The sequence below is a fragment of the Artemia sp. Qi Xiang Cuo genome, chromosome 8 (genome assembly GCF_049724085.1).
Source record: "Artemia sp. Qi Xiang Cuo chromosome 8, ASM4972408v1, whole genome shotgun sequence".
Taxonomy (NCBI): Eukaryota; Metazoa; Arthropoda; class Branchiopoda; order Anostraca; family Artemiidae; genus Artemia; species Artemia sp. Qi Xiang Cuo.
In genome coordinates, this window is record NC_142801.1 from 32,959,484 (window position 1) to 32,978,988 (window position 19,505).

At 31.7% G+C, this 19,505-nt stretch overlaps 2 protein-coding genes across 2 annotated transcripts in view; one reads left to right on the plus strand and one right to left on the minus strand.

Annotated features, from left to right (window-relative positions):
• Positions 1-19,505, minus strand: part of LOC148949343 (L-asparaginase) — a 90,251-nt gene that overhangs the window by 64,493 nt on the left and 6,253 nt on the right. The window lies entirely within an intron of this gene.
• Positions 5,754-19,505, plus strand: part of LOC148949344 (WD repeat-containing protein 18) — a 41,511-nt gene continuing 27,759 nt past the window's right edge. Inside the window, exon 1 of the mRNA XM_089092928.1 lies at positions 5,754-5,864. The gene's annotated coding sequence lies outside the window, so the exon portion shown is untranslated. The remainder of the gene's footprint in view (positions 5,865-19,505) is intronic.

Sequence of the window (19,505 nt, forward strand, 5' to 3'; positions counted from 1 at the left end):
GATGTTGATATTCACTCTGACACTTATATTTTATCAATTTATTCGATGTATCTGGCAAAGGATGTTGATATAAAAATTATTCAATCTGATACTTAGATTTTGTCAATTTTATCCGACATATCCGACAAAGGATGTTGATAATGAATTTATTCATTCTGAAATTTAGATTTTGTCAATTTTATCCGATGTATCTGCCAAAGGATGTTGATAAAAAAAAAGTTATTCACTCTAACACTTAGAATTTGTCAATTTTATCCTATGTATCTGAGAAAAGGATACTGATATAGAATTTAGTCACTCTGATACTTAGATTTTGTCATTTTATCCGACATATCCGATAAAGGATGTTGTTAAAGCATTTATTCATTCTGAAATTTAGATTTTGTCAATTTTATTTGATGTATCTGACAATGGATGTTGATAAAAAAAATTTATTGACTCTGACACTTATATTTTGTCAATTTTATCCGACATATCCGACAAAGGATGTTGATAATGAATTTATTCATTCCGAAATTTAGATTTTGTCTATTTTATTTTATGTATCTGACAAAGGATGTTGATAAAAAAAAAATTATTCACACCGACACTTAGATTCTGTCAATTTTATCCTATGTATCCGAGAAAAGGACGTTGATAAAAAATTTTAGTCACTCTGATACTTAGATTTTGAATTCCATATGTTTGATGCCGACATATCCGATAAAGGATGTTATTGAAGCATTTATTCATTCTGAAATTTAGATTTTTTCAATTTTATTTGATGTATCTGACAAAGGATGTTGTTAAAAAAATTTATTCACTCTAACACTTATATTTTATCAATTTTATTCGATGTATCTGGCAAAGGATGTTGTTAAAAAAAATATTCACTCTGATAGTTACATTTTGACAATTTTATCCGACATATCCGATAAAGGATGTTGTTAAAGCATTTATTCATTCTGAAGTTTATATTTTGTCAATTTTATTTCATGTATCTGACAAAGGATGTTGATAGAAAAATTTATTCCCTCTGACACTTATATTTTATCAATTTTGTTCGATGTATCTGACAAAGGATGTTGATAATGAATTTATTCATTCTGAAATTTAGATTTTGTCAATTTTATCCGACATATCCGACAAAGGATGTTGATAATGAATTTATTCACACCAACCCTTAGATTCTGTCAATTTTATCCTATGTATCCGAGAAAAGGATGTTGATAACGAATTTATTCACTCTGAGACTTAACGAAAAATGGATTTAAGTTTCACCTATGAGCCAACGAATTGTTTCGTTGGCTCAAAATACTAGAGTTTACAATCAAAAACCCTTATTAGCTCAGATTTTACGGAAATAGTTTTATTTTTCGATCCAAAAATGGAGTTAAGTTTCATATTTGAACCAGAGAATTGTATTTTCCATAATTTTCTTAGAAAAAACTAGAGTTTACGGTCAAAAACCCTTATTAACTCAGATTTTACAGAAATAGTTTATTTTTTCGATCCAAAAATGGACTTAAGTTTAACATTTGAACCAGAGAATTGTATTTTTCCATAATTTTCTTACAAAAAACTAGAGTTTACGGTCAAAAACCCTTATTAGCTCAGATTTTAAAGAAATAGTTTTATTTTTGATCCATAAATAGACTTAAGTTTCACATTTGAGCCAGAGAATTGTATTTTCCATAATTTTCTTACAAAAAAATATAGTTTACGGTCAAAAACCCTAATTAGCTCAGATTTTACGGAAATAGTTTTATTTTTCGATCCATAAAAGGAATTAAGTTTCACATTTGAACCAGAGAATTTTATTTTACATAATATTATTACAAAAAAACTAGATTTTACGGTCAAAAACCCTTATTATATTAGATTTTTACTTAAATAGTTTATTTTTTCGATCCAAAATGGATTTAAGTTTCTCATTTAAACCAACGAATTGTATTTTCCATATCTTTCTTAAAAAAAACTTTAGTTTACGGTCGAAAACACTAATTAACTTAATTTTTACGGAAATAGTTTTTTTTCGATCCAAAAATGGACTTAAGTTTCACATTTGAACCAGAGAATTGTATCTTGCATAATTTTCTTACAAAAAACTAGAGTTTACGGTCAAAACCCCTAATTAGCTCAGATTTTACTGAAATAGTTTTATTTTTCGATCCATAAATGGGCTTAAGTTTCACATTTGAACCAGAGAATTGTATTTTCCATAATTTTCTTACAAAAAACTTGAGTTTACGGTCAAAAAACCCCTTATTAGCTCAGATTTTACGGAAATAGTTTTATTTTTCGATCCATAAATGGAATTAAGTTTCACATTTGAACCAGAGAATTGTATTTTCCATAATTTTCTTACAAAAAAACTAGAGTTTACGGTCAAAAACCCTTAATAATTCAGATTTTACAGAAATAGTTTTATTTTTCAATCAAAAAAAGGACTTAAGTTTCACGTTTGAACCAGAGAATTGTATTTTCCATAATTTTCTTACAAAAAACTAGAGTTTACGGTCAAAAACCCTTATTAGCTCAGATTTTACAGAAATAGTTTATTTTTTCGATCCAAAAATGGACTTAAGTTTCACATTTGAACCAGAGAATTGTATTGTCCATAATTTTCTAACAACAAACTAGAGTTTACGGTCAAAAACCCTTATTAGCTCAGATTTTACGGAAATAGTTTTATTTTTCGATCCACAAATGGACTTAAGTTTCACATTTGAACCAGAGAATTGTATTTTCCATAATTTTCTTACAACAAAAAAATTGATTTTACGGTCAAAAACCCTTATTAGCTCAGATTTTACGGAAATAGTTTTATTTTTCGATCCAAAAATAGAGTTAAGTTTCACATTTGAACCAGAGAATTGTATTTTCCATAATTTTCTTACAAAAAACTAGAGTTTATGGTCAAAAACCCTTATTAACTCAGATTTTACAGAAATAGTTTTATTTTTCGATCCAAAAATGGACTTGAGTTTCACATATGAACCAGAGAATTGTATTTTCCATAATTTTCTTACAAAAAACTAGAGTTTACGGTCAAAAACCCTTATTAGCTCAGATTTTACAGAAATCGTTTTTTTTCGATACAAAAATGGACTTAAGTTTCACATTTGAGCCAGAGAATTGTATTTTCCATAATTTTCTTACAAAAAACTATAGTTTACGGTCAAAAACCCTAATTAGCTCAGATTTTACGGATATAGTTTTATTTTTCGATCCATAAATGGACATAAGTTTCACATTTAAGCCAGAGAATTGTATTTTCCATAATTTTCTTACCAAAAACTATAGTTCATGGTCAAAACCCTAATTAGCTCTTATTTTACGGAAATAGTTCTATTTTTCGATCCAAAAAAGGACTTTACACACTTGAACCAGAGAATTGTATTTTCCATAATTTTATACAATAAACTAGAGTTTACGGTCAAAAACCCTTATTAGCTCAGATTTTTCAGAAATAGTTTTATTTTTCAATCCAAAAATAGACTTAAGTTTCACATTTGAACAAGAGAATTGTATTTTACATAATTTTCTTACAAAAAAACTAGAGTTTACGGGCAAAAACCCTTATTAGCTCATATTTTACAGAAATCGTTTTATTTTTCGATTCAAAAATGGACTTAAGTTTCACATTTGAACGAGAGAATTGTATTTTCCATAATTTTCCTCTAGGCAGGCATGCCTTTCCAAAAACTAACCTGACAAGTATGTTTCCAATAAGAGAGTCATTCATACTCCTGCCATTTACCCGTGCCCCAGCCATTTAAACATTTGCTTCTCAATTACTTGGACTATCTGTCTTGGCTTTTCTCTGTCTACAATTACCCAGCCCAGTCTTGATGCAACCTATTGCCCAAAATACTTGATAAATTCAATTCAAAATCAAATTTTTTTCAGAATGTGGGGCTAAGCTTAGGCAACGAATAGGTACTATTTGAAAGATAAAAATGGCTTTAAACGATTGTTTTGCCTGTTATTTCAAGCAAATTTATGGTCCTACGTCAATTTTAAATTCTTGGTCAACCTTCTTAAGACCATAGGCGGGTCAGCCTTGTTTGCCTCTTTTTTAAATTCTTGATCAGCATGCCTAAGACTCTAGGCAGGCATGCCTTTCCAAAAACTAACCTGATAAGTATGTGTCCAATAAGAGAGTCATTCATACTCCTGCCATTTACCCGTGCCCCAGCCATTTAAACATTTGCCTCTCAATTACTTGGACTATCTATCTTGGCTTTTCTCTGTCTACAATTACCCAGCCCAGTCTTGATGCAACCTATTGCCCAAAATACTTGATAAATTCAATCCAAAAATGGACTTAAGTTTCACATTTGAACCAGAGAATTGTATTTTCCATAATTTTCTTACAATAAACTAGAGTTTACGGTCAAAAACCCTGATTAACTCAGATTTTACAGAAATAGTTTATTTTTCGAACCAAAAATGGACTTAAGTTTCACATTTGAACGCAAGCAAATATCATAGGAATTACTATACTTGCACGCATATAGCTAGGTAATTCCTAGACATGCAAACAAATTACATGCGAACTCTTGACCACCCATTAAACTTAAAAGGTAAGAAATAATCTCGCACGATACGCAGATGGTACAAAAGAACAATGAACTAAAATAACAAGTTACGAAATGACAATGCCCTAAAATAGCATAGGAATTCCTATACATGCAAGCAAATAACAAGTGAATATCTATACCTGCAAGCAAATAACATTGGAATTCCTATACACGCAAGCAAATAACATGGGGATTCCTATACACGCAAGCAAATAACAAGGGAATTACTATACACGAAAGCAAATAACATGGGAATTCCTATACACGCAAGCAAATAACATAGGAATTCCTATACATGCAAGCAAATAACATGGGAATTCCTATACACGAAAGAAAATAACATTGGAATTACTATACATGCAAGCAAATAACATGGGAATATCTATACCTGCATGAAAATAACATGGAAATTCCTATACACGCAAGCAAATAACATAACCATTTCTTTTATTCAAATCACAGCCGCAAATCAAGTTATCGTATATTGAACAACATCTGATTGGCTAATAAAAAATGCACAGGTCAAACGATACATCCAGGATGCAATTATGATCAAAAACAAAAAGCTTTTTGCCCCATTTTTCTAATGAGAGTTAGCTCGAGCAACGACAATCTTCTAAAAAACTAGACTTTACTAAAGGCACTAGGCCAAAAAATCAATCATATCCTGACCAGTCGTGCGTACTTAGTGTACTCGTTCCTCTTTGAAAGATGTATTGACCTCTAGATTAGAATTAACTACCAGAAAAACCTGTTTGGCTATACGTCTCGTAGAAATGTTTTCCTATACGTCTGCTAGAATAACATGGTATTTGCTATATGTCTGGTAGAAATGGTACTTCTTACCCTACTTCTGTTGCACCTTGTTTGAAGCGGAATCGTGCAAGGGTTTTCGATCCCTGCTTGGTACTTAGGCCTACCAAACTGGGTATTTAAGTCCAGAAAAAGCCTCTCTTCGTCCCTTGTAGTGCCAACTTTTTAGCAGGACGGTATCTTGTTGCAGTTTTTTTTTTTAAATGGATCACGTAAAGATTATATGATTGAAGAACCCAAGTGAGATAAATACCCCTTCACAATTTTCCATCCCTTCCATCTGCAACATCTAAGTGAAAAAATTTGTATGCTGAACCTTTTCTGGGTTTTCAATCTGTATGGTTTCAGGTACAGCACAGGTCCTGATCCCTGGAAAAGAGAGAACTCCCCTTTAACCGCAAGGCTTTTTATTTGTATGATCGGAGACATAATTGGACCCTTCAAATCTTTGAGGGCTCCTCTCCTCACCAACTTTTCATCAGATAGGTATTCAGGCGTTTTTTTTAATAATTGGCTTGAAATTTATGAGGTAAGTACTCTTAGCCAATTTGATATTACAATGATGATTTCTAGATAGATTTTTTTTGTTCCCCGGACTCCAATCTGCTTGAAACTTGAGGCAAGGAATCTGGGCCAATTGGACAGAGCATATGGATTTTCAGAGATGTCTACCGCTTCTGAGCCTGACTTTCCGTTCACACTAAAACTTGTGCATTCCCTAGAAATTTGGTAGAAGTGTACTTACAGCCAAAAGAATGACAATCAAGAAATTTTAGGCTGTTGAACGTTGCTGCCCAGTTGCTAATAGGCTTTAAATTTTCATATTTTTTTTTTACGAATTTCGCCTCTTATACCAAAGAGTAAAATCCAAACTAGAATCGATAAGCTTGTTCCTCTCCAGAGGTGAGGAATTACATAACTGTGCTAATTGGTCAATATTTTCTGTTTTCAATACAGTTCAGGGTACCAAAATCGTCATTACCCAAATGGTCACGCAATGATTGTAAATAATAATCTATAGCAACGACGTGGTTAAGCAATTGTTAGTAAAGTGTTATGTGGCAGTGAGTTGGTGAGAGACAGAATAAAATTCTTTAGAGGATTTTATACGTATGAAAGAATTAATACGGTTTTGACGCTATGTAGCGTAGCCTTAGCATGTATATACTGCAATTTTAGAAATAACAACATGAATTGTGCGAGGCTTTTGCTTTTGGGGCAAAGTAATAAAGCATTACCTTTCATATATGAAGCATTAAAACTAACAAGATTTATCCTTGGCTATACCAGAAAATAGAAAATAATTGTGGTTTTGAAAATGCAGTGTATTTTGAAGCCATCTTTAAGGTACCGTGTTATCATATGTGTTTTTCTTTTGTCTTTTGAAGAAAATGTGTTTTTGAGACGTATCATTTTTAAACTCTGAATGTTGAAAATAATCGGCTTCAGTCGATAGTGAAGAAACAAAACTAACATGTTGCGGGCGCAGCAGTTTTCTCGGTAAAGCCGAGCAGAACAATTCATATTACCCTAGTAACGTAAATCTAGTTGATTTTATACTTACTTTCCAAAGGTTACTAAAATAAAACAAATCACAAGATTTTTAAAAAGGGAAAAAATATCCCCTAAAATTAGAGTGATCCTGATGAAAATCCCTTCATAAAATTAAACATGTTTGAGAGCCTTGCATTTAAAGTTTCAAGTTCCTACCAACAAATACACGAAATCTCGTATTTTTCATGTTAATGAAAAACTATCCGGTTTCGGATCCATGTTTTTTCTTTAGGGGTGATTGTGTCGAATCATTGGTTGAAGCCTATTGAAAAATGCCTCATTCGAATGAGATTGGTTGTCCAAATTCTCTTTTTAAGCAACGAAAGAGATCACAGCACAGTGAAGTAGCTATTTTGTCTTTTTATGATACGAGACAACAATTTTGTGGGAAATGGAAAAAATTCTATCTAGTGGAGTTGGTCAATTGATTTGAGCTATCAAAAAATGTCGATAACTAGTTCTGACTTTAAATAATTAAACCAATTTCAGGATTGTAGTCGTTGGTTGGCATAAAAAAAATGAAAGAAATGATTGCTCTTTAGCAAATCGATTTGATCTGCAAAAAAAGTGTCGATAACCAGTTTTGATAATAAATAATTAAACCACTTTCAGTGTCGTAGTCGTTGTTTGGCAAAAAAAATGAAAGAAATGATTGCTCTTTAGCCAATCAATTTGAGCTCTCAAAAAGTGTCGATAAACAGTTTTGATTTTAAATAATTAAACCACTTATCGTAGTCGTTGGTTGGCAAAAAAATGAAATAAATGATTGCTCTTTAACCAATCAATTTGAGCTGTCAAAAAGTGTCGATACCCAGTTTTGATTTTAAATAATTAAACCACTTTCAGTGTCGTAGTCGTTGGTTGGCGAAAACAGTGAAATAAACGACTGCTCTTTAGCAAATCGATTTGAGCTGTCAAAAGGTGTTGATAACCAGTTTTGATTTTAAATAATTAAACCACTTTCAGTGTCGTAGTCGTTGGTTGGCGAAAACAATGAAAGAAATGATTGTTCTTTAGCCCAATCGATTTGAGCTGTCAAAAAGTGTCGATAACCAGTTTTGATTTTAAATAATTAAACCACTTTCAGTGTCGTAGTCGTTGGTTGGCGAAAACAATGAAAAAAATGATTGCTCTTTAGCAAATCGATTTGAGCTGTCAAAAGGTGTCGATAAACAGTTTTGATTTTAAATAATTAAACCACTTTCAGTGTCGTAGTCATTGGTTGGCGAAAACAATGAAAGAAATGATTGTTCTTTAGCCCAATCGATTTGAGCTGTCAAAAAGTGTCGATAACCAGTTTTGATTTTAAATAAGTAAACCACTTTCAGTGTCGTAGTCGTTGGTTGGCGAAAACAATGAAAAAAATGATTGCTCTTTAGCAAATCGATTTGAGCTGTCAAAAGGTGTCGATAACCAGTTTTGATTTTAAATAATTAAACCACTTTCAGTGTCGCAGTCGTTAGTTGGCGAAAACAATGAAAGAAATGATTGCTCTTTAGCCCAATCGATTTGAACCACAGTTTATATAATTAGCAGTATGATCATTCTCTATCTCTCCCATTATAAAAACCCGGACAGGGGTGCGAGTGCTCCGGAGAACGTTTTTGCAGATAGAAACATAGGCGTTATCAGATCTTTTCGCGGGTAGACAAGTCAGATTTCTCTTGGACGCGAAACTTGACTTCAACGTTGGAACACTAATTTTGAAGAAACTAATTTTAAATTAATTTATTCCAATACATACATGAAAATCGGTAGTTAGTAGTGTAATGTTATTATTAGATGTTTTTAGGAATTAAAAATAGGTTTCGAAGTCTCAAGTTGGTTTCAAAGGCATTTTGAGAAAGTTTCTGCCAAAATACGTGTTCCAGGGTAATTGGACCGCTAATGGCAGACCAAATGAGAGGAGTTGTTTGTACGCGCCGATATAAATATATATATATATATATATATATATATATATATATATATATATATATATATATATATATATATATATATATATATATATATATATATATATATATATATATATATATATATATATATATATATATATATATATATATATATATATACTACGAAAGCTTTACGAAAAAGAAAGTTTTTTTTAAAGAATAGTAAAGGCCATATTAAACTTAAGATCAGTAGAAATAGAAGCATACAATAATTCAAACTCAAAACGACCAGAAATTATTATTAAAGAATAAAAAAGGAAAGGAGAATAATTGGTATGGCGGTAACACTGCATATAAATTTATATGAATGTATATATAGTGGGCTGTAATAATGCAAAACAGAGGTGTTTATTGTTTAAAGTTCAGGAAAGGTCTGCCCATTTCATATGAAAACATTGATTGAAAACAAAACTAGTTTTATCTAGGCTCTCCGCAAAAACAGGTAACTAGATTTTTCAAATATCACAAGAACTACAATCTGAGAAAATAAATATCACGACGTGAAAAAAAAATGATAAAATATCCAGTTGCGGATCCAGAGGGGGGCGAGGGTTACCCCCGTAAAGTAGTCTAAAGTAGTGTAGTTTACCTAATTAACGCAAGTTTGCATTAATTAAACTTGCTCCTAACGTAAGTTTGTCGGATCAACCTATTTTGCAACCCCCCCTAAAAAAATCCTAGATCCGCCCCTGAAACCATCACACCTACCCCACCAGTTATTAGAAGAAGAAAAAATTCCTTATTTTAACAAATTTCATCAACCCCCCCGCCCCCTTTTTTTATAAAATCCTACATAGGCCGATCAGGTGAGTCCACGTAACTAATAGATTAAGTCATAATTTGTATATAAATTAATTAATACCTGTGAGATGGGACGCTTGCAAACCACTTGGCTGGCTCACCAAGTTTTTTTCTGCTTTCGCAATTACGAATAATGCACTTGGTAACCATTTCTCAGTGATTGACGATAACAGACTAATCCGCTAAGGCAGAAACAAGTGGGAGGAGCTTTTTCTTCGCACCGAGACCGAAGACCAGAAGTTATCTGCGATAAGCTTACTGTCTATAAACTGTGATTTGAACTGTCAAAAAGTGTCGATAACCAGTTTTGATTTTAAATAATTAAACCGGTTTCAGTATCGTAGTTGTTGGTTGGCAAAAAAAAATGAAAGAAATGGTTGCTCTTTAGCCAATCAATTTGACCTGTCAAAAAGTGTCGATAACCAGTTTTGATTTTAAATATTTAAACCACTTTCAGTGTCATAGTCGTTGGTTTGCAAAAACAATGAAAGAAATGATTGCTCTTTAGCAAATCGATTTGAGCTTTCAAAAGGTGTCGATAACCAGTTTTGATTTTAAATAATGAAACCACGTTCAGTGTCGTAGTCGTTGGTTGGCGAAAACAATGAAAGAAATGATTGCTCTTTAGCCCAATCGATTTGAGCTTTCAAAAGGTGTTGATAACCAGTTTTGATTTTAAATAATTAAACCACTTTCAGTGTCGTAGTCGTTGGTTGGCGAAAACAATGAAAGAAATGATTGTTCTTTAGCCCAATCGATTTGAGCTGTCAAAAAGTGTCGATAACCAGTTTTGATTTTAAATAATTAAACCACTTTCAGTGTCCTATTCGTTGGTTGGCAAAAAAATGAAATAAATGATTGCTCTTTAGCCAATCGATTTGAGCTGTCAAAAAATGTCGATAACCAGTTTTGATTTTAAATAATTAAACCACTTTCAGTGTCGTAAGTAGATGACTAAGTACCATTTTGCTTGAGGCCCTAGGAATTACCATGCTATTTGCTTGAGGCCCTAGGAATTACCATGCTATTTGCGTGAAGCTATAGGAAAACATTTCCAGAGCATGTACTTATGGATTTGCTTGGTTTATGTTCCTACCTATGCTGTTCTAAGGGTTTACGTTCCTTCCTATGCTATTCTAAGGGTTGTTGTTCCTTCCTATGCTATTCTAAGGGTTTATGTTCCTTCCTGTGCTATTCTAAGGGTTTATGTTCCTTCCTGTGCTATTCTAAGGGTTTATGTTCCTTCCTATGCTATTCTAAGGGTTTATGTTCCTTCCTATGCTATTCTAAGGGTTTATGTTCCTTACTATGCTATTTTAAGGGTGTATGTTCCTTCCTATGCTATTATAAGTGGTTATTTTCATACCTATGCTATTCTATGAGTTTATGTTCCTTCCTATGCTATTCTAAGGGTTTATGTTCCTTCCTATGCTATTCTAAGGGTTTATGTTCCTTCCTATGCTATTCTAAGGGTTTATGTTCCTTCCTATGCTATTCTAAGGTTTAATGTTCCTTCCTATGCTATTCTAAGAGTTTACGTTCCTTCATATGCTATTCTAAGGGTTTATGTTCCTTCCTATGCTATTCCAAGGGTTTATGTTCCTTCCTATGCTATTCTACGGGTTTATGTTCCTTCCTGTGCTTTTCTAAGGGTTTATGTTCCTTCCTATGCTATTCTAAGGGTTTATGTTCCTTCCTATGCTATTTTAAGGGTTTATGTTCCTTCCTATGCTATTCTAAGGGTTTATGGTCCTTCCTATGGTATTCTATGGGTTTATGTTCCGTCCTATGCTATTCTAAGGTTTTTTGTTCCTTCCTTTTCTATTCTACTGGTTTATGCTCCGTCCTATGCTATTCTATGTGTTTTTTTTCCTTCCTATGTTATTTAAAGGCTTTATGTTCGTTCCATTGCTATTCTAAGGGTTTATGGTCCTTCCAATGTTATTCTAAGGGCCCTCTACACGTGAATAAATAAGTTTTGAAATTGCAAGCTATTTGCTTGCCTTATGTTTCCTTGGTTTCTTTCCAAACAAAGTGATAAAAAAAAACATGTCTAGCAACTTCGTTCATCGTGATAGTGTATAAAGTTTGAAACCTACGCCTGAGGCGCTTCAGTCTCATGTGCAAATTGTAAAAAGTTGGCAGTACTAGTGGGGATTCCCCACTGGTTCCTGAAGTCTAGTTTGTTACACAAGTTTGCTTCAACTCTATGTTTTCATGGATGCTACAATAGGAACTGTTTTATTGACATTGGCAAAAAGGGATAAGGGTATTCGCGAAAAGGACTGTACGAACGATCTTATTTGAATAATAAGGAAAAAAACAGAGCTAGATAACATTTTCGAATTGGATCGTATGAGGATGGAGAAAAAGGGTTAAAGTGATTAGCAGTTAAGGTAACCTCAATGGCGTTTGAAAAGTGTTGTCAGTTTAAAATAGAGTCTAACGTTATAGTATACTAAAAAGTTGATACTAAGAGAGATGTAAATGGCAAGAAAAGAATTTTAATAATGGATAGCATTTACTTCTTCGATGTGTTCTGTATAATACACAAGTGGTGTTTGAACAGTGTTTTCAGTTTAAAATAGAGTCTAACGTTATAGTATACTAAAAAGTTGATACTAAGAGAGATCTAGATGGCAAGAAAATAATTTTAATAATAAAATTCAGAACAAACCTTAGAAATCCTTGCAATTCAAGTAGTAAGGTGTATGTGAGTACGAACCATCAAAGATCATAAGCACCAATGACCCTAACCAGCAGAGACATCAACCCCCCAAAAGTCCCCTATCCCCAAACTCGAAGGGCGGTCCCCTCCCCTCCAACTTTTTGGCCCCCTCCCCCCCATTTTTTTTTAATTTGATTTTGATTTTTTTTTATTATTTTTTTTAACATTATATATTTTTTCAGCTTTTTTTTACATGTCTTCGAATGAGATGAAACATACTTAAGACAAAACAAAAAAATCATTGTTACATTCTATGGATTTTTTAAAGTTCTTTTTGGATTTCTTTCGTTGAAATGCAAGAGTTGGAATATTTCAGTAGTGTTTTGTCGTGGTTTACCTTGTCACACTTACATTCTCTTGATTTTACAAAGTTCATTTTGGATTTCTTTCGTTGAAATGCAAGAGTTGGAATATTTCAGTAGTGTTTTGTCGTGGTTTACCTTGTCAAGCTTACATTCTATTGATTTTTCAAAGTTCATTTTTGGATTTCTTTCGTTGAAATGCATGAGTTGGAATATTTCAGTAATGTTTGTTATGGTTTACCTTGTCACAGGTACATTATCTTGATTTTTCAAAGTTCTTTTTTGGATTTCTTTCGTTGAAATGCAAGAGTTGGAATATTTCAGTAGTGTGTTGTTATGGTTTACATTGTCACAGTTACATTCTATTGATTTTTCAAAGTTCATTTTGAATTTCTTTCGTTGAAATGCAATAGTTGGAATATTTCAGTAGTGTTTTGTTATGGTTTACCTTGTCACAGTTACATTCTATAGATTTTCAAAAGTTCATTTTGAATTTATTTCGTTAAAATGCAAGAGTTGGAATATTTCACTAGTGTTTTGTCGTGGTTTACCTAGTCACAATTACATTCTATTTATTTTTCAAAGTTCATTTTTGATTTCTTTCGTTGAAATGCATGAGCTGGAATATTTCAGTAGTGTTTTGTTATGGTTTACCTTGTCACAGTTACATTCTCTTGATTTTCAAAGTTCATTTTTGCATTTCTTTCGTTGAAATGCAAGAGTTTGAATATTTCAGTAGTGTTTTTTATGGTTTACATTGTGACATTTACATTCTATTGATTTTTCAAAGTTCATTTTGAATTTCTTTCGTTGAAATGCGAGAGTTGGAATATTTCAGTAGTGTTTTGTTATGGTTTACCTTGTCACAGTTACATTCTCTTGATTTTTCAAAGTTCATTTTGGATTTATTTCGTTGAAATGCAAGAGTTGGAATATTTCAGTAGTGTTTTGTAGTGGTTTACCTTGTCACACTTACATTCTCTTGATTTTTCAAAGTTCATTTTGGATTTCTTTCGTTGAAATGCAAGAGTTGGAATATTTCAGTAGTGTTTTTGTCGTGGTTTACCTTTTCACACTAACATTCTATTGATTTTTGAAAGTCCATTTTGGATTTATTTCGTTGAAATGCAAGAGTTTGAATATTTCAGTAGTGTTTTGTTATGGTTTACATTGTCACAGTTACATTCTCCTGATTTTTCCAATTTCATTTTGGATTTATTTTGTTGAAATGAAATAGTTGGTATGTTTTAGTTGTGTTTTGTTGTGGTTTAATTTGTCAAAGTTACTTTATCTTGTTTTTTAAAAGTTAATTTTGAAATTCTTCCGTTGAAATTCAAAATTTAGAATATTTCAAAAGTGTTTTGTTGGTGTTAACCATGTCGAAGTTACATTTACTTGAGGTTTCAAAGGTAATTTTTTATTTAGTTCAGTTTAATGTAAGAATTGAATTATTTCAGAAGTGTTTTGTCGTGGTTTACCGTGTCACAGTTAAATTCTCGTTATTTTTCAAAGCTCATTTTTGGATTTCTTTCGTTGAAATGAAAGAGTTGGAGTATTTCAGAAGTGTTTTGTTGTGCTTTACCTTGTCACACTTACTTTCTCTTGATTTTTCAAAGTTCATTTTGGATTTCTTTCGTTGAAATGCAAGAGTTGGAATATTTCAGAAGGGTTTTGTTGTGTTTTACCTTGTCACAGTTACATTCTCTTGATTTTTCAAAGTTCATTTTGGATTTCTTTCGTTGAAATGCAAGAGTTGGAATATTTCAGTAGTGATTTGTTGTGCTTTACCTTGTCACATTTACATTCCTTTGATTTTTCAAAGTTCATTTTGGATTTCTTTCGTTGAAATGCAAGAGTTGGAATATTTCAGCAATGTTTTGTCGTGGTTTACCTTGTCACGGTTACATTCTCTTGATTTTTCAAAGTTCATTCTAGATTCCTTTCGTTGAAATGCAAGAGTTGGAATATTTCAGTAGTGTTCTGTCGTGGTTTACCTTGTCACAGTTACATTCTATTGATTTTTCAAAGTTCATTTTGGATTTCTTTCGTTGAAATGCATGAGCTGGAAACATTATTTTTTGGTTATGTCGGACAAAGTTTTTTTGTCAAGGAAATATCTGAATGAGTTTAAGGTATTGTACGAATGCCTTGCCAAAAAACTAAAAATACTATCAGAATGAATAAATTCTTTATCAAGATCCGTTGTTGGGTATTTCATTATGAAAAAAAATTGTAAGTAATTAAAAAAGTAAGTAAGTAACAAACTCTTTCTTGAATTCACCTCTTGGATACACAATACATAAATTTAATTCAGGAAATTATGGAAAAAAATTGAACAAATTCTTTATTAACATTTATTATCGATTGATGTCGCTTCCTAGACAGACGATACAGCAATTTCACAAAATCTAAGTGTAGAAGTGATTAAATTCTATATCAACATTCATTTCTCGGATACATAGGAAAAAGTTGACAAAATCTAAAAGTTAGAGTGAATAAATTTTTGTTATCAACATCTTTTGTCATATACATCGGATAAAATTGACAGAATCTAAGTGTCAGAGTAAATATTTTTTTTTATCAACATCCTTTCTCGGATATGTCAAATAAAATTGACAAAATCTAAATTTCAGAATGAATAAATGTTTTAACAACATCACTAATTAAAAATATTAGATAAAATTGGCAGAATATGATAATCACTGTTTTTAAAGTCTGTAACAAAAATACTTTCTCGGACAAGTCAGGTAAAATTGGTAAAATATTAGTGTGTAAGTGAATAAATTTTTTTATACCAATGCCTATTTTCAAATACATTGAATATAATTGCCAAAATCTAAGAATCAGAGTGAACAAATACTTTATCAGCATCCTTTGTCGAATATATTGGATAAAAGTGGCAAAACCTAAGTACCAGAGTGAATAAATGCATTATCAACATCAGTTGTCGGATACGTCAGTTAAAATTGACATGTCGGATAAAATTTACAAAATTTAATTGTCAGAGTGAATAATTTTTTTTCTCAACATCTTTTGTCAGATATATTGAATATAATTGACAAAATCTAAGTGTTAGAGTGAATGTTTTTTTTTATCAACATCCTCTGTCAGATACATCGGATAAAATTGACGAAATCTAAGTATCAGACTGAATAAATGCTTTATCAAGCATTTTGAGCATTTTATTATTTTGATTTTTCGAAGTTCATTTTTTGGATTTCTTTCGTTGAAATGCAAGAGTTGGAATATTTCAGTAGTGTTTTGTTATGGTTTACATTGTCACAGTTACATTCTATTGATTTTTCAAAGTTCATTTTGGATTTCTTTCGTTGAAATGCAAGAGTTGGAATATTTCAGTAGTGTTTTGTTGTTCTTTACCTTGTCACACTTACTTTCTCTTGATTTTTCAAAGTTCATTTTGGCTTTCTTTCGTTGAAATGCAAGATTTGGAATATTTCAGTAGTGTTTTGTTGTGATTTACCTTGTCACAGTTACATTCTCTTGATTTTTCAAAGTTCATTTTGGATTTCTTTCATTGAAATGCAAGAGCTGGAATATTTCAGTAGTGTTTTGTTGTACTTTTTCCTTGTCACACTTACATTCTCTTGATTTTTCAAAGTTCATTTTGGATTTATTTAGTTGAAATGCAAGAGTTGGAATATTTCAGTAGTGTTTTGTTGAGGTTTATCTTGTCACACTTACATTCTCTTTATTATTCAAAGTTCATTTTGGAATTTCTTTCGTTGAAATGCAAGAGTTGGAATATTTCAGTAGTGTTTTGTCGTGGTTTACCTTGTCATAGTTACATTCTCTTGATTTTTCAAAGCTCATTTTGGATTTCTTTCGTTGAAATGCGAGAGTTGGAATATTTCAGTATTGTTTTGTTGTGCTTTACCTTGTCACAGTTACATTCTTTTTATTTTTCAAAGTTCATTTTGGATTTCTTTCGTTGAAATGCAAGAGTTGGAATATTTCAGTAATGTTTTGTCGTGGTTTACCTTGTCACAGTTACATTCTCTTGATTTTTCAAAGTTCATTCTAGATTCCTTTCGTGGAAATGCAAGAGTTGGAATATTTCAGTAGTGTTTGTCGTGGTTTACCTTGTCACAGTTACATTCTATTGATTTTTCAAAGTTCATTTTGGATTTCTTTCGTTGAAATGCTTGAGTTGGAAACATCATTTGTCGGATATGTCGGACAAAATATCTGAATGCGTTTAAGGTATAGTACGAATGGCTTGCAAAAAAACACAAAAATACTATCAGAATTAATAAATTCTTTATCAACATCCGTTTTTGGATATGTCATTATGAAAAAAATTGTAAGTAAGTAAAAAAGTAAGTAAGTAAAAAACTACTTCTTGAATTCACCTCTTGGATACACAATACAGAAGTCTAATTCAGGAAATTAAAAAAAAAATTGAACAAATTCTTTATTAACATTCATTATCGATTGATGTCGCTTCCTAGACAGACAATACGGCAATTTCACAAAATCTAAGTGTAGAAGTGATTAAATTCTATATCAACATTCATTTCTCGGATACATAGGAAAAAGTTGACAAAATCTAAGTGTTAGAGTGAATATTTTTTTGTTATCAACATCTTTTGTCAGATATATCAGATAAAATGGGCAAAATCTAGATGTCAGAGCAAATATTTTTTTTATCAACTTCCTTTCTCAGGTAAATCAAATAAAATTGACAAAATATAAATTTCGGAATGAATAAATGCTTTAACAACATCATTTTTCGGATATGTTGGATAAAATTGACAAAATTTAAGTATCAGAGTGATTAAAATCTATATAAACAACCCTTTCTCGAATATATGGGATAAAATTGAAAAAATCTAAGCGTCAGAGTGAATAAATTTTTTTGTCAGATACATCGAATATAATTGACAAAATCTAAGTGTTAGAGTGAATAATTTTTTTTATCAACATCCTCTGTCAGATACATCGGATAAAATTGACGAAATCTAAGTATCAGACTGAATAAATGCTTTATCAAGCATTTTGAGCATTTTATTATTTTGATTTTTCAAAGTTCATTTTTTGGATTTCTTTCGTTGAAATGCAAGAGTTGGAATATTTCAGTAGTGTTTTGTTATGGTTTACATTGTCACAGTTACAAGTTCATTTTGAATTTTTTTTGTTGAAATGCAAGAGTTGGAATATTTCAGTAGTGTTTTGTTGTGGTTTACCTTGTCACACTTACATTCTCTTGATTTTCCAAAGTTCAGTTTGGATTTCTTTCGTTGAAATGTTAGAGTTGGAATATTTCAGTAGTGTTTTGTTGTGCTTTACCTTGTCACACTTACTTTCTCTCAATTTTTCAAAGTTCCTTTTGGATTTCTTTCGTTGAAATGCAAGACTTGGAATATTTCAGTAGTGTTTTGTTGTGGTTTAACTTGTCACAGTTACATTCTCTTGATTTTTTAAAGTTCATTTTGGATTTCTTTCATTGAAATGCAAGAGCTGGAATATTTCAGTAGTGTTTTGTTGTGCTTTACCTTGTCACACTTACATTCTCTTGATTTTTCAAAGTTCATTTTGGATATCTTTCGTTGAAATGCAAGAGTTGTTAGATTAGGTTAGGTTAGTTAGGTTAGGTCAGTTATTTTAGGTTAGTTAGGTTAGGTTAGGTTAGTTAGGTTAGTTAGGTTAGATTAGGTTAAGTTAGGTTAGCCTACGTACGTGCGCGTACGTAGGCTAACCTAACTTAACCTAATCTAACCTAACTTAATCTAGCTTAACCTAACTATAGTCACCGGAAAATCCCCCCAGGTCGACCGCCGGGAAGCATCGCTGGCCGGGAAGCGCCTCGGGGCCTGCTTTGCTTATTCCAATGCATGTCTGGCCACTCTAAGTGAACTTAAATTAACTCACTTTTTGAATATATCTCTCACTATGACTGTGTGTCTGAGCGGGTATAGTGTCATCTATAACCGGTGTTACCTAAATTCAACGTAAGGATGCATGAAGTCAAAATGAATAGAACTTGGATTTTATGATTATTATCTGATGTATCCGATAAAAATTTTGAAAACGAATTTATTCTTTCTGGTACTTAGATTTTGTCAATTTTATCCGATGTATCCGACATTTGATGTTGATAATGCATTTAAGGGATATTGATGAAGCATTTATTGACTCTAATACTTAGATTGTGTCAATTTTATCCCATGTATCTGAGAAAGGGATTTTGATATAGAATTTAATAACTCTGATACTTAGACTTTGTCAAGTTTATCCCATGTGTCCGAGAAAGGGATGTTGATATGGAATTTAATCACTCTGATACTTAGATTCTGTCAGTTTTATCCGACATATCCGACAAAGGATGTTGATAATGAATTTATTCACTCTGATACTCGTACTTGGATTTTGTCAATTTTATCCGATATATCTGGCAAAGGATGTTGATAAAAAAGTTTATTCACTCTAACACTTAGAATTTGTCGATTTTATCCTATGTATCTGAGAAAAGGATTTTGATATAGAATTTAGTCACTCTGATACTTAGATTTTGTCAATTTTATCCGACATATCCGATAAAGGATGTTGTTAAAGCATTTATTCATTCTGAAATTTTGATTTTGTCAATTTTATTTGATGTATCTGACAAAGGATGCTGGTAAAAAAAATTATTCACTCTGACACTTAGATTCTGTCAATTTTATTCTATGTATCTGACAAAAGACGTTGATAAAAAAAAAATTTATTCATTCTAACACTTAAATTTTGTCAAATTTTTACTATGTATCCAAGAAATGGATGTTGA